The 12,957-nt window shown below is 40.6% G+C and overlaps 1 protein-coding gene across 1 annotated transcript in view; it reads left to right on the top strand.

Moving 5' to 3' along the window:
• The window catches only part of LOC106148887, a gene marked incomplete in the record, with an annotated part of 20,008 nt that extends 7,400 nt beyond the window's left edge, over positions 1–12,608 (top strand). Inside the window, 1 exon segment of the mRNA XM_013515912.1 lies at positions 12,124–12,608.
• Positions 12,609–12,957: the final 349 nt, after the last annotated feature.

Genomic DNA, 12,957 nt, shown 5'->3' with positions numbered 1-12,957 from the left:
TTTCTGTTTGTACTTCTTCATCTGAGACTTGTCTATTAATTTCAGATGCCCATTTTTGGATTGGGTCTTTAAACTTGGGAGGTCTGATTTTATTTTTTTACTTCCTTATATATTAGAGGTATTAGTCCTTTGTCAGGAGTAGCTGATATAAATTTTTTTTTAGCATTTTGTAGGTTGCCTCTTCAGTGTACTGGTGGTTTCATTTGCTATGCCTAAGTTTTTATTTTGGTGTGATCCTGGTTATTGATTTTTTGTAATATTCACTGTGTGATTAAGTTTTGTTAATAAATTCTTTATCTATGTCTTTAAGAGTTCTACCTACATTGTTTCTGTCCTAATATTTAGATCATTTATTCATTTTGATTTTAGTTTAGTGAATAGTGAGAGATATGGGGTCTAGGTTCAATTTTCAGCATGTGGAAAGCCAGTGTTCCCAGCACCATTTATTAAAGAGTCTATCTTCTTTCCAATGAAGGTGTTTAGCTCCTTTGTCAAAGATAATGTAGCTGGTTGTGGTTGGGGTTGCTTTTGCATCTTCTGTTGTGTTCCATTCATTGTTGGATCTGTGGTTTTTTTTTTTTTTTCCTAGTACCATGGTGTTTTCATCATGGTAGCTTTGTAGTATAACTTCAAATCCAGAATTGTGATGCCCCTGGTCTTACCCTTTGTTGCTCAGAATTGCTTTTGGTATTCTGGGTCTCTTCTGGTTCCATGTGAATTTTAGGACTGTTTTCTCTAGTTCTATGAAGTATGCTATTGGTATTTTGATTGTATTAAACCTGTGTAACAGTTTTTGTCTTTCCTAAGCTTCTCTATTTTTTTTTAAAAATCTGTATCTACTCTAGATTCTCTAGCCATTTCCTTCATTATGTTAATCATATCTTCGGTTATCTCTGCTTGGCTTTCATCAAGAAACTTATTCATCTGTTTTTGTTACTTCCGCTGCTACCATTCAACTGGGTGGCTTTTGACTCCTTCCAACTCAGTACTCCCTGGAGTTGGGGATTATGGGCTGCATCTTGTTTTTGTATTTTCTCATTTTCTGTGTTGATGCTTATAAATTGCTTATGGTAGGTAACTGTAATACTAGTATCAGGGCCTCTTTATGGCTACTTTTCAAAGATATGTTTTAGGCATAGCTGGTTAGTAGCCTTTGAATCTGTCCTATGATCCTGCCTCTTCAATTTATTAGGGATGAAAGGTTGCTGCCTGTTTGACATAGCACTCAGCTATTTGGTACTGGGCTATAGTATTGTTTATTTCCCCAAGATACTCTAGATATTGGCATACAAGGAAGATTAGTTGATCACAGCAACTGTGTCACCTTGTTTAAAGTAGTATGATTAGCAAGAACAATAGCATCAAATACAGAGTGGAAACTGACAAACTGTGATACATAGTACATATAAGATTTATAGTTATATAACCATATCTAAAATCAGAAAGTTATATACAGTAAATATCGACTCAATGGAGCAATTTACCTTAAGGGCACAAATTAAAAGGGAAAAGAGGAAAAAATGGAGAAATAAAAAAAGGGAAAGAACTTAGAAGCAAGGCTGAAGGACAGAGGGAGATTACCCAAGCTTCAGCAAACTGGTGAAGAAAACAGGAGGGAAGGAAAGAATGAAAAAAAAAACAGGGACAAAAGAGAACAATGAACCTACAGTGTTCATCTTCACAAAGAAACAAAGACAATCAGAGAAAAAATGAACAACAACAACAGCAATAAAGAAGTTTTTCTGTTATTACAAGTCAGGCTGTCTTCTGAGGTCTACAGTTTTGTGGCAGAGTCCAATTCAAGGCGTGACTGTGTTCCTGTTGGTGGATAAGAGAGGCAGTTAAAAGGAGAAACACTAGAAGATAAAGATGTCACATCACCATGATGATTATTTTATATGTATATGTGCATATATGTTACATTATTATTATTGTTGTTATTATTATTATTTGGCTTCTTGAGGTCTTTTTCTGTAGTTCAAGCTGGCTTCGAACTCACTATGTAGCCCAGGCTGGAAACTCATGGTGATCCTCCTGCCTCAGCCTCCCAAGTTCTGTGGTTGGAGGTGTGCCCTGTCATGCCCAGCTTAGTTTTTATGTTTTAAACTTATGATTTGTTTATTTCTTGAATTTTCTATTTAACAGTTTTGGACTATGGCTGACTGTGGATAACCAAAACCAAGGAAAGTGAAACCATGGCTAACAGAGAACTACTATATAGGGGATCAAGCCTGTGACTTTAATCCAGTCTGTCTGTATCTGACAAACTGCTTTTTAATGAGCAGTGTGGGGCTCACTCAGACGCTTGTTAGAAGGTGAATTCTTGGTTCTATCTCAGACAAGTGGATCAGAATCTCTAGGCATAAGGTTCAGCTGTCTGGTCAAACAAGCTCCGTAGGTGGTACTGAGGTGCCCTTAATAGAAAAAGGCCCCCTGAGACAGTATACTTCAGTTTCTAGTTGTCCAGGTAATAGTTCCTGTTACAGTTCCTGTTACTACTGTCTCCTAGAAATGGCCGGGCACTGTGAAGCATAGCTGGTAACTATGATGCATGTTGTAAGAACCAATCAAAGACAGCCAAGCACTCTGCTTCTTTCTTGCAATCCCATAAAAATCTCACTCCCTGAGCTTTCAGGGCCTGATATTTTGGAATGATCCCAATCAGTGCCCATCAATGTAAAATAAATTTGCCTCCAAATCCTGGGTTTTGTTTTGCCATTGCACCCTAAGACTGAAAACATGGTGAACCCCCTTCTGCCTTTTCAGGATTTATAAAAGCAGCAAAAACCTTTCATGCATTCACCCCTTGGTGATTCTTCTAGATTTACAGTTGGCCTCTTAGGAGGGAGGGTGTTTGTTCAGGGGCTGTTCTGTTCCAGGCACTTCGAGGTGTTGGACATAAACTATACATGAAGCAGAGAGCTGGTGCTTGTGAGACTGCAGTCAGTCTGAGGGGAAGGAACAGATGGGCACATGGGATGAGAATGCCATGCTGGCAGGGTTAGGATGGAGCAGGCACAGAGCACAGCAGTGTAGCTCCTGCTCGGACTGAATCAAGCAGGGTGGTGGCCAGCAACAGGAGACCTGGGTGGCTCCTTGAAGGATAAAGTGCCTTGCCAGAGACTGGAGCTGGCAATAGAGGCTTTGTGAACATCTCCACTCATGTTGTTTAAGGGTAGGTAACAAATTATGAGGAGATTACCCTCAAAACAAGGAAAAGAGGGGGAACTACTCCTTAATGGCTACAGATAATGCTACCCTTGTATATAGAACCTAGATGCAGGGGTATTTCAGAGGGGTATTACTCATGGGAGAAGTACCCAGCCTGTATGGATTGGCCCCTGAGGGCAGATCAGGGAGACTTCCTCAGGAGGAAGGCATGGGTGTAAATGACATAGATGACAGGTTTTCCTGCTGGCATGGGCCGCTGAGTCCAGAAATAACATATAAAAGTCAGCACTCCTGTTATTGGGCAGCTTGCTTTTAAAAGTGGCTCACCAAGTAAATGTTTCTGGGTTGCTAGTCTCTCTCTCTGGAGTTAGATTCCAGGTTCTCATCTTGAACAAAGAATTGAACAAAATGAGCAAGAAGCAGTGGCCAAGTTTATTTGAGAAAGTGAAAATGAAGAGTTGGGGAGAAACTGGTTCTGCACAGTGAGCTTGGGCTGAGTAAAGATAAAAAGAGGGTAAGTGCAGAAATAAAAGTAACACTGTGCCTGGGAAGTGCATCGTGAGCTATCATGGAAAGTAATAATAGCAAGCTCTTCATGGTGTCTAAGTGTCCTTTTACACTGTCCAAATCTTGAGGAAAACCATGAGAACTTCTACATCTGGGTCCAGAGACGTGGTGGTGGGATCCCACACCTCAGCCTGATGTCAGGTCTAGGCCACCCTACTGAGAACCTGCTCGAGTTCTCAAGAGAAGTCCAGGAGTAAAGCTTTGGGAACTGTATGTTCTGGGATCTTGTCATTAACAGGTCACACCTAGTATCTCAACCAGCTTTGCCATGCACTAATCTCCTATGCCATCAGGAGGTTTAGATCAGGTGGTTGAGCAAAAGAGAAAAGAGGAACAGTATAATTCAGGAACTTGTAGCAAAGGAGATTCTCTCTGGGGGGTATGATTTCCTGATAGTGGTGAAATAAATGAACATGAAAGCTCCTAGAAGAGCTTTGATTTCTTGCCATCAGTTTAGTCTACAAAAGAATGACTTTTATGTATGCCTTTTCCTTTTCTATTTTAAACTAGAAACTCGTATCTGAGTAGCGATTTTATCTCAGGAATTTAGAACAAAATCTTCAAATTGCAAGTTCATCTTCGGATAAGAAGGGGTGGAAAACTGAACAAAGAGTGTGATGTGTGTATTAGCAAGCTTTCAAAAAAATGATATCAGAATACAAATAATGTAAAATTGACTGTTAACCACTTCGAAGTGTAGGTACATTCACATAATTGCACCCAATCTCCAGAACATGGGGAACAGGTGTGGATAAAGGAGAGAGAAGTACTGTAGCTATTTTGGCTGTTTGCCACAGGATGTTAGAGTTTCGGTGGGAGTAGTCAGAATGAAAAATTTACCAGCTTACTGGGATTATTATAACAATATGATTGGTTTTTTATGCCATTACAATATTCCAGAGCCCTTTAAAATGTTGACAGCTAGACTTTGGAGACAATGAATAAATTTTCCTTGGGATAGTTATCAGATACCTCTGTGATTTAACCATTAATAATGCCAAATATGAATTTTTAAAAATAAACTTTAAACATTTGAGGTAATTTTAGGTTTATGGAAAAGTTACAAAGATGATAGAGTCTCCAATATCTTTATCCACCCTCCTCTAATGTTAACAACTTGCATGTTACCATTGTGCATTTGTCAAAACTAAGAAACCAGCACTGTACATTGCTCTCAGTTAAACTCCAGTCATCAGTCAGATTGCACCAGTTTTTCCTTGAAGGTTCTTTTTGTGTTCTGGGATACAATCTAGGCTGCAACATTACTTTTTGCTCTTAACTTAAACTTACTAAAATTCTCAGAGTAAATGCATCATGATGAATTATTTCTTCCCTCAAAGCAATTCTTGATCAGTTTTAGCTAACTCTGACCATATCTTGCATTCAATAGTCTCATCTGGCTTGGTCTGCTGGCCTTCCAATGCATTGTGGCCTGAGGATCTTATCCTGCCTTGCTAAGCTTCAGAAAAACCTGCCTCTTTCCTGCACCTCTCTCTCAGAACTCTCTAGTCTAGGAGGCTTCTCACATCCCCAGAGTTCCTTCCCTCAGCCTACATCCCTGCTTCCCAAACCTCTCTTAAATGCATAGAATTACTCCTGTATGACTGTTAGAATCTCACTTCATCAGATGGAAGGAGTGGTGCTCCCTATGAAGAGTTTAATCCTGGTGACATACGCAGTGGTGAGTGTCCGTGATGGGGGCGTGGGGAGCAGGGGTGGAGAGAGACAAGACTTGGAGTCTGCCACTCTGTTCCTTTGCTTTCCCTGTTTTAGGACTTGAATTATTGATATATGATAGTATCCTGAAAATGCAAAAACTCATCCAAAAGCTAGTAAGCAACCAACAAAAGGCCCCAGTGGTTATGCAGGAGTTGATGAAATAATTATGCCACATGTCTTTTCACAAATAAGTGAACTTGCTCTTCTACAGCAGAGATCTTAAGGCCCTAGTGTACACTTTGCTTGCTCTATTGTTCCTGCAGCTCAGCCTGGATTCTTCTCCACTGTTTTTACTTCAAGGCCTCCTCAAGAACCATAATTTAGCTTTAGGCTGTGTTGTGCATGCCAGATGTGAGCTCTGGGGAATGAGGCAGTGGGGGGAGTGTTGGTCTCAAGGCCCCAGAACTTGTTTTCTTGACCTGTCGCTGATGTCCCCCAGCTTTGTGGTCATTTGCCAGCTGCTCAAAAGGTAGGGTGAGGCACGCACAGCTGCTGGACTCCTGGGAAGGTTGCTGTGCCTGCTTTTCTAGCAAATCAATCAGGCAGGCTAAGGTAGAAGCGGTTTTTCCCTGGTGATTTCTTACCTCCAAAACCTTAGCTTTTCTGACATGCTCGCTGCCTCATGAGTTGTCAGCATCGTAACAAAACATTATTTCTTCAGCTCACACTGGTACAATGCATGCATTCCTGCTTCCAGCCCACCTTTTCCTTCCACACCTAATGCCATTCAGTCAGTTGCTAACACACACACACACACACACACACACAGAGATACTCAGAGAAGAGGTGCAGAAGATGGAAAGACCCACTTGGATTCACACATTTTTTTAACAAGCAACATGGTGTCCTTTGGGGTCTGGAGAGGATCTTAAATGAAAGCAATTTATTATTATTTTTTTCACCTTAAAGATTTTATTATTAATATTATTTTTGATTGACTAATCATAAATGTATACATTTATGGTTTACAATGTGATGTTTTGATAAATATGTATATGCAACATGGCACAATTAAAATAAGCTAATGAACATATCGCCTTGCTTACGTATCAGTTTTTCTGGGGACATTTTGAATACGTTCATATTTTGAGTTATATAACAATATTTGGATAAAAATATTTGTTGCTTTACTTAAATCAGCAGAGTCTTTGAAAGCAACTGAAGGAAACCTGCAGAAGGCATCACAAAGCTCTCTAGGTAGTTAACTCAAATGTGAGCCACAAAGTAAGTGTGTCCATCCTTTTTTGCCCACAGTGTGGTGAAGTGCCTGGAGGGTTAGGTATAGCCCAACTCATTTTTCTCTTTTTCTGGACAGATTTTTCTAAGTGTATTATGTTACCTTATGTGTTCTGCAAGCCCCACTCTCTGCTCTCTTAGTTTCTCTGTGCCAGTAAACAGTTAGCAAGGACTTTCTTTTCAAGTGCCTCGCCGTGAGGCTGTTTCTGTGACTCCTGGGACTTGCTGTCCTTGCTCTCATATCTTAGGAGCTCACTTCCTTTCTTCTTTTTTCTTTGCTTTACTTCCCATGGCTTATTCAACTCTGAATGGCAGTACTCAGCAGAGAGGCACACAGCAGGCTTTTAATCAGTTTTGCTCAGTGTATGTGTTAAATGAATGCTGTCTTACTGAAAGCTGTGGTATTTCTCCTAGTGTACGCTGAGTCTTTCTGCAGCTTATTTATTCTTTTAGTAGAAGTCATGTTAACAAGTTGTTTAAACAAAAATATCAGATACCTTTGATACAACCTTGCCAAAGAATCCAAAATATTAGAAGTTAAAGGTGACAGTGTATATCTCAGTTTTATGTTACAGCAAATTTGTGGGTTTTTTTTGTTTGTTTGTTTGTTTGTTTTGTTTTTCAAACATTTGTCTTTTACTTCCCAACAATTGTGAGACTTGCTTTTTAAAATACAAACAAACATAGGTTAATTCTACTGGGTGTCAGCTGGGCTCACCCAGGTCAAAGGAGACTTCACACCCATAAGCATTTAAGTTTTAGAGTAAATGTCCACCTTGACTGAGAAGGATTATAAATTTTATTGGAAGTGAAGGCATCACACTGAGCAGGATCGGATACAGCTCATGTCTGCATGGCTTCCCATCAACCGGATGGGGTGGAGTGGTTCAGAGATGTACTGGGAGTTTAGGGACGTGGTTCCTGAGAGGTAGGGTCTTAACCACGCCTGAAAACCTTGTTTTGCCACTACTTTTTTATCCTCCGAGCCTGCATCCCAATCTTTTTACTTCTGTCTTTATTAAATTTGTGTAAGTTCTCCTAGCTCTGCCTCATGACTTAACTAGACTGACTTAGAGCCAGACTGACTTTGGTCCCTTCCCCTCAAATTAATATTTTGAACCCCTAACCGCAGTGTAATTCCATTTGAAGATGAAGGGTGCATGAGCTCAAAAGAATGAGGTCATAGTTCAGCAAGACTGATGTTCTCAGAATTTTAACAGGACCGTGTGTGGACATGGAACCGTAGCAGGCCTGGTTACCTGGAATAGCACAGCTACACACCTGAGTGTTGTTGGGCAGGTCGACAGTGCCAGAACAATGTGAACAGCTCTCCAGCTGCTGCTGGCTTTATAGTAGTGACCAGGTCAGGCTCATGTCCTTCAAGTGACCTCGTAACACTGTGGTGGAGAATTTATCTGTGACAGTTTTTCTGTTTCTCAAATATCCCAAAGACTGAACTTTTAACAGACATGGGAGGCATGTTTACATCACAAAAACCTCTATCATTGGGAAGAGAAAACGTTTTTGGCAGTGTAACCCGGGAGACAACCCCTGACGCCAGGGGTTAAAACAAGCTTCCAGTTTTCACTGTATTGACTTAGGAGCTGCTGTCTGGTCACTCACAGGCCAGATCTGGTTTTCAGATGTTTTTATGACCCAGGTGCTGTTTGCACAGGCTTTCAATTTGACCACGTGGCATCAAAGTGCTCACTTGCCGATTTGGCACAGTGGGCAGCCCTCTCTGTTGTCTTACAACAGGCTGGCTCCTGCACATCGAAGTGACGTGCCTGGCTCCTAAGGGTGTGTACTGTCTGACCCTTGCTATTAAATCGTTCCTGGCCACAGTCATAGACTTTGTTTCAACACGCATTTTTTTAAAAAACGTTTTTGTTGTTCATAGAATTACATTACCTTCATTTAATGTGTTTACCCAGGAAATGGGTTTTGGTATGGTTCACTTATTGATTATTCATAACTCTGAATGTAGACCCATGCCATCTAATTGGTATCTGCGAGTCTCGTGTGGTCCTCAAGCGCTTGAAATGTGTCTTGTCTCAGTTGAGATGTGCTAAAGGGTAAAACGCACACTGGATTTCAAATACTTAGTTAAGAAATGATACGTTTCATGGATATTTTGTTATATCTAAGTTATACTTTTGAGGTATTGGGATAAGTAAGAAGTGTTATTAAAATATCTTTTTCCTGTTTTCATTTTTAATTTAAATTATAATTTAATTTAATTTAATTTTTTTTGTGTGTAGTGCAGGCTGGCTTTGAACTTGCTTATGTAGCTCAGGCTGACCTCCTCCTGCCTCAGCTCCTGAGTGCTGGGATTACAGGCATGCACCACCATGCCAGGATCACTCTATCTGTCTATCTATCATCTATCTATCTATCTGTCATCTATCTATCTATGTTTCTTTCTTTCTAAAATATGGTTACTAGAAAATTAAAGATTGCATTGTCTTTCTTTTGTTACACGGGGCTAGAAGTTAATGGAAACAAATCCCTAAGTGTGTCAAGTTTGTTATGTTCATGTTGCCATATGTTGAGTTTATTTATAATCCTTTCATAAAACCAGTGATGAACAACTGCTTCAACTCCTGAATCCCTTTCTTGTGTGGAGATGAGTGGCTGTGCCGACAGGGAAGAAGTGTGAAAGGAAGACTTCACATGTAGGGAACAGGTGAACACGATGTTCCAGAAGAGCTTGGGTTGCAGATCAGTTGTTGCTTGGATACATCACATGATTTATTACCTCTGCCACACACATTTCTCTGTCAGGTAGCGGCTGGGATTCTTTTAGTGTAATTGCTGACACACACACAGAGTCAGCTGTTCTTGGCATCTAATTGTTAGATCTAAGTTAGGAGATCTCTTGGCAAATTCTTTTCCAGTGGGAAGGGACCTTGACAGTCTTGTAAAACTCTAGTGGCTATTAGAGATCATTCATGGAATTTTTCTTCCTCAGTATAGAAATTGAGACAGGAAAATTAACATCTATATTAGTTGGTTTTTCTTTTTTTTTTTTTTTTTGGTTTTTCTCCGGTACCGGGAACCGAACTCACGACCTCGCGCGTGCCAGGCAGGCGCTTTTGCCGCTGAGCTAAATCCCCAGCCCTAGTTGGTTTTTCATTACTATAACAAAATACCTGAGACAGGCTAATTTTATAAAGAAAAGCTTATTTGACTTATAGTATTGGAGGCCAAAGACCTAAGATTGGGAAGTCCTGTTGGTTCAGCTGCTGGCGGGGACCTTGTGGTGGGGGGCATCATGGTAGGAGTGTGTGTGCATGGGTGGAAGAAATCACTTGGTGAGACAGGAAGCTGATTGTGAGAACTCACTCCAGGAGAGCACATTCCCTTTGTTCTAAAGAGATGGTCTCCATGACACTGAGGAACTCCCACTGGCGCTCCCTCTTAAAGTTACCCCCCCCACCACACTGGGGTTCACATCTTTAATACACAAACCACTGAGGGATAAACCACACACAAGTCACAGCAGTGTTGAAGAGGGATGAAAAGACAGGGCAGATGGCTCATTGGGAAGAGGCTACAGTAGCTGGAGAGAGGTAGGGGTTGTGCAGTAGTTTTGTTATTCACCATTTCCTCCCTGGGCCTGCTGCTAGTTCCACGGAAAGCAGCGCTAAGGATGTATTAGAGTTAAGAAGAGTTAATAACCGTATTTAGATTAATAAGAGGATCAAAGGAGTGCTATTACAGCTGGAATTCCCAAACCAAAATTGCCACAGGGAGTGTAAGCTTTTGCTCATAATCACTGGAGTACTGACTATTCAGTTACTGGGCTGAGAGCAGGGCTGTGGTTGGGAGCAGACCGCACTGAAAGCTGTGTTCATTGTTGGATTTGGCCTTGTGCCTCTTGTGAGCTTCACCGTCACAGAGAAGAAGTCTGTGTTACGTATGTTTCATTTTACTGTACAGGTTGGAAATTTCATTCTGACTTTGGTACGTTTAACCTTGATCCTATTTGCTGTTCCCAATAAATAGGTTACTTAGAAATTGCTTCTCTGTCCTTTTAACTGGTGATAAGAATTACAATTAAATTACAATCTTTTTATCAGTGGCACTAGAACAGACATTTCTCAAAGACTGAGCATATTTCATTGACGACTCTGGAGCTGATTAATTGGGTTAGGACTTCAAGCAATCTGGTTTGCCTCTTTCCTTTTCCTTATATACATAAATTCTTCTCTGTATATTTTTAAGTAAAAATTTTTTTAGCTCTTATGCTATTTCATGCTATCAAAAGGTAACTGTTCATTACTTAAAAATCTCATTTCTAAAGGCATTTGAAGACACAGCATAGTGTGGGGAAGAAATGCAGCACAGAATACAAACTCATCTTTATTTTTGTGGGTTTTGTTTGTTTACAGTCTTTCTTGCCTTTCATTTTAATGGGTAGCTCTTTATTTCAGTGTCATTCACTTCTGAGACAAAGCATAAATTTTGGTGGGTGGAAAGAAGACGGATAAGAGACAAGGTAAAAATATGCTCTATTAAGAAAGAGAAAGGAGAAATCACCACAGATAGGAAGATGGCAAGGTAGAGTGAGGGATTGTATGGTAAACTGACAATTATCTTCTTTGACTAAACTTGATCCACACTCCTCGGGGCCCTCCTCTAGCCTGGGCCTCCATCTTAGCCTATAAAAATGGCAGATTCTTTTATTCTCACCTCCTCCATTTAAAAGACTGCAACAAAAACTAACTTAGTTTTTAACCATCTAAGGTAGTATCCCTAGGAGAACTAAGCTGCCCTTAACATGCCTGCTGAGAAAGCTCAAGGCTGTCAGAGAACTTACTGTTCTTTCCAGCTAGCACTTGATCATACAGTCCTTTTCGTAGACTACTCCTGTCTTAGAATACTTACTAAAAAGGGCTTGCAGTTAGGAATGCTTTCTCTGTCCCCCTGGGATGGAGATGTACCTCTTGAAACTCAACAGCGTCTTTCTCAAGGACCTGAAGGTCTTGCTATCATAAGGAAGGACAGGGCCTCTGTCTCCCAGTCTCTCTGTGAGGATGGAATCCAGCTAACAGAGGCAACTGGCCTGATCAGCATTTACCCTGAACAATCCTTTGCCATTTTCATTTCCCTAACTACTGACCCTTGTTCTCCTCTGCCTGATACCCTTTAAAATGCCAGTTACCTCAGTCAAATCAAGATTGAGTTTAGTTTGTGCTGGGTCTTCTCCCCTAGTACAATAGTATATTGCTGATTTGAATATGCCCTTACTAGTGTATGGCTTTGTGGACAGAACAAACCCTAAGGCACTTCCCTCAACTCAACCAATGAGTCACAGCCTTATATGATCCTTTCTCCTTGAGTGTGTAGAATCTGTTCCTGGCTTCCAACATCAAATATGACAACAGAATATGGTGGTGGTGATTGATTGTCACTCCATTTGATTAGGTTCCATTATATGAGAAGATGGGAGCTGAGAGAGAGAGAGAGAGAGAGGGAGAGAGAGAGAAGAGGCTGCTGAAGAAGCACATGAGAAGCACATGGCCATGTTGTGCGCTGTTCCATGGAGAGGCTCATGTGGCAGGATAGTGTGGATGGCTTCAAGGAGCTGAGGACAGCATCCAGCAACAGAGCAAGGAAGAAGCCAAGGAGCCAAGGAGCTGGTGCTATAGCTATAAAAGAATGAATTCTGCCAACAGCATGAATAAACTGGGAAATAGAGCTGGCCTGAGCTGACCTGTAGGTGAGAATATAGTTCAGACAACACCAGACTGCAGCTTTATGCAGTCCTGAGCAGAAGGCCCAGATAATTCAGGACTGGATACCTGATCATTGAAGCTGTGATTAAGAATGAACCTTGTGCTGCTGGGCGTGGTGATGCATACCCGTAATCCCAGACTCAGGAGGCTGAGGCAGGAGGATTGCCATGAGTTAGAGGCCAGCCTTGGCTGCAGAGTGAGTTCAAGGTTAGCCTAAACTGCATGGTGAAACTGTCTCAAAAAGACTAAAAAATACATCTTGTATTAAAATGATAAATTTGTTGTCATTTGTTGTACAGCAGTAGAAAACAAAATATATACTATATACATTTTTAAAAAAAATTTTAGTTTAAAAATAAAAGGAGGAAAACATTAACAGACAGACAACATTTTACAAAATAGCAAAAGAACTGTACAGACAATATGGAGTTACAAACAAAGTGGTAGGAAATTAACAATGCTTGTTGTATTACATATTGATATCTTCAAAGTGGTTTCTCATGAAAACAGATACAGACTTGCA

This window comes from Chinchilla lanigera, unplaced genomic scaffold (genome assembly GCF_000276665.1).
Source record: "Chinchilla lanigera isolate Chin_1 unplaced genomic scaffold, ChiLan1.0 scaffold00031, whole genome shotgun sequence".
In the NCBI taxonomy this organism is placed as follows: domain Eukaryota; kingdom Metazoa; phylum Chordata; class Mammalia; order Rodentia; family Chinchillidae; genus Chinchilla; species Chinchilla lanigera.
The sequence above is the reverse complement of the archived record's forward strand: the minus strand, read 5'-3'. Positions and strand labels throughout refer to the sequence as shown.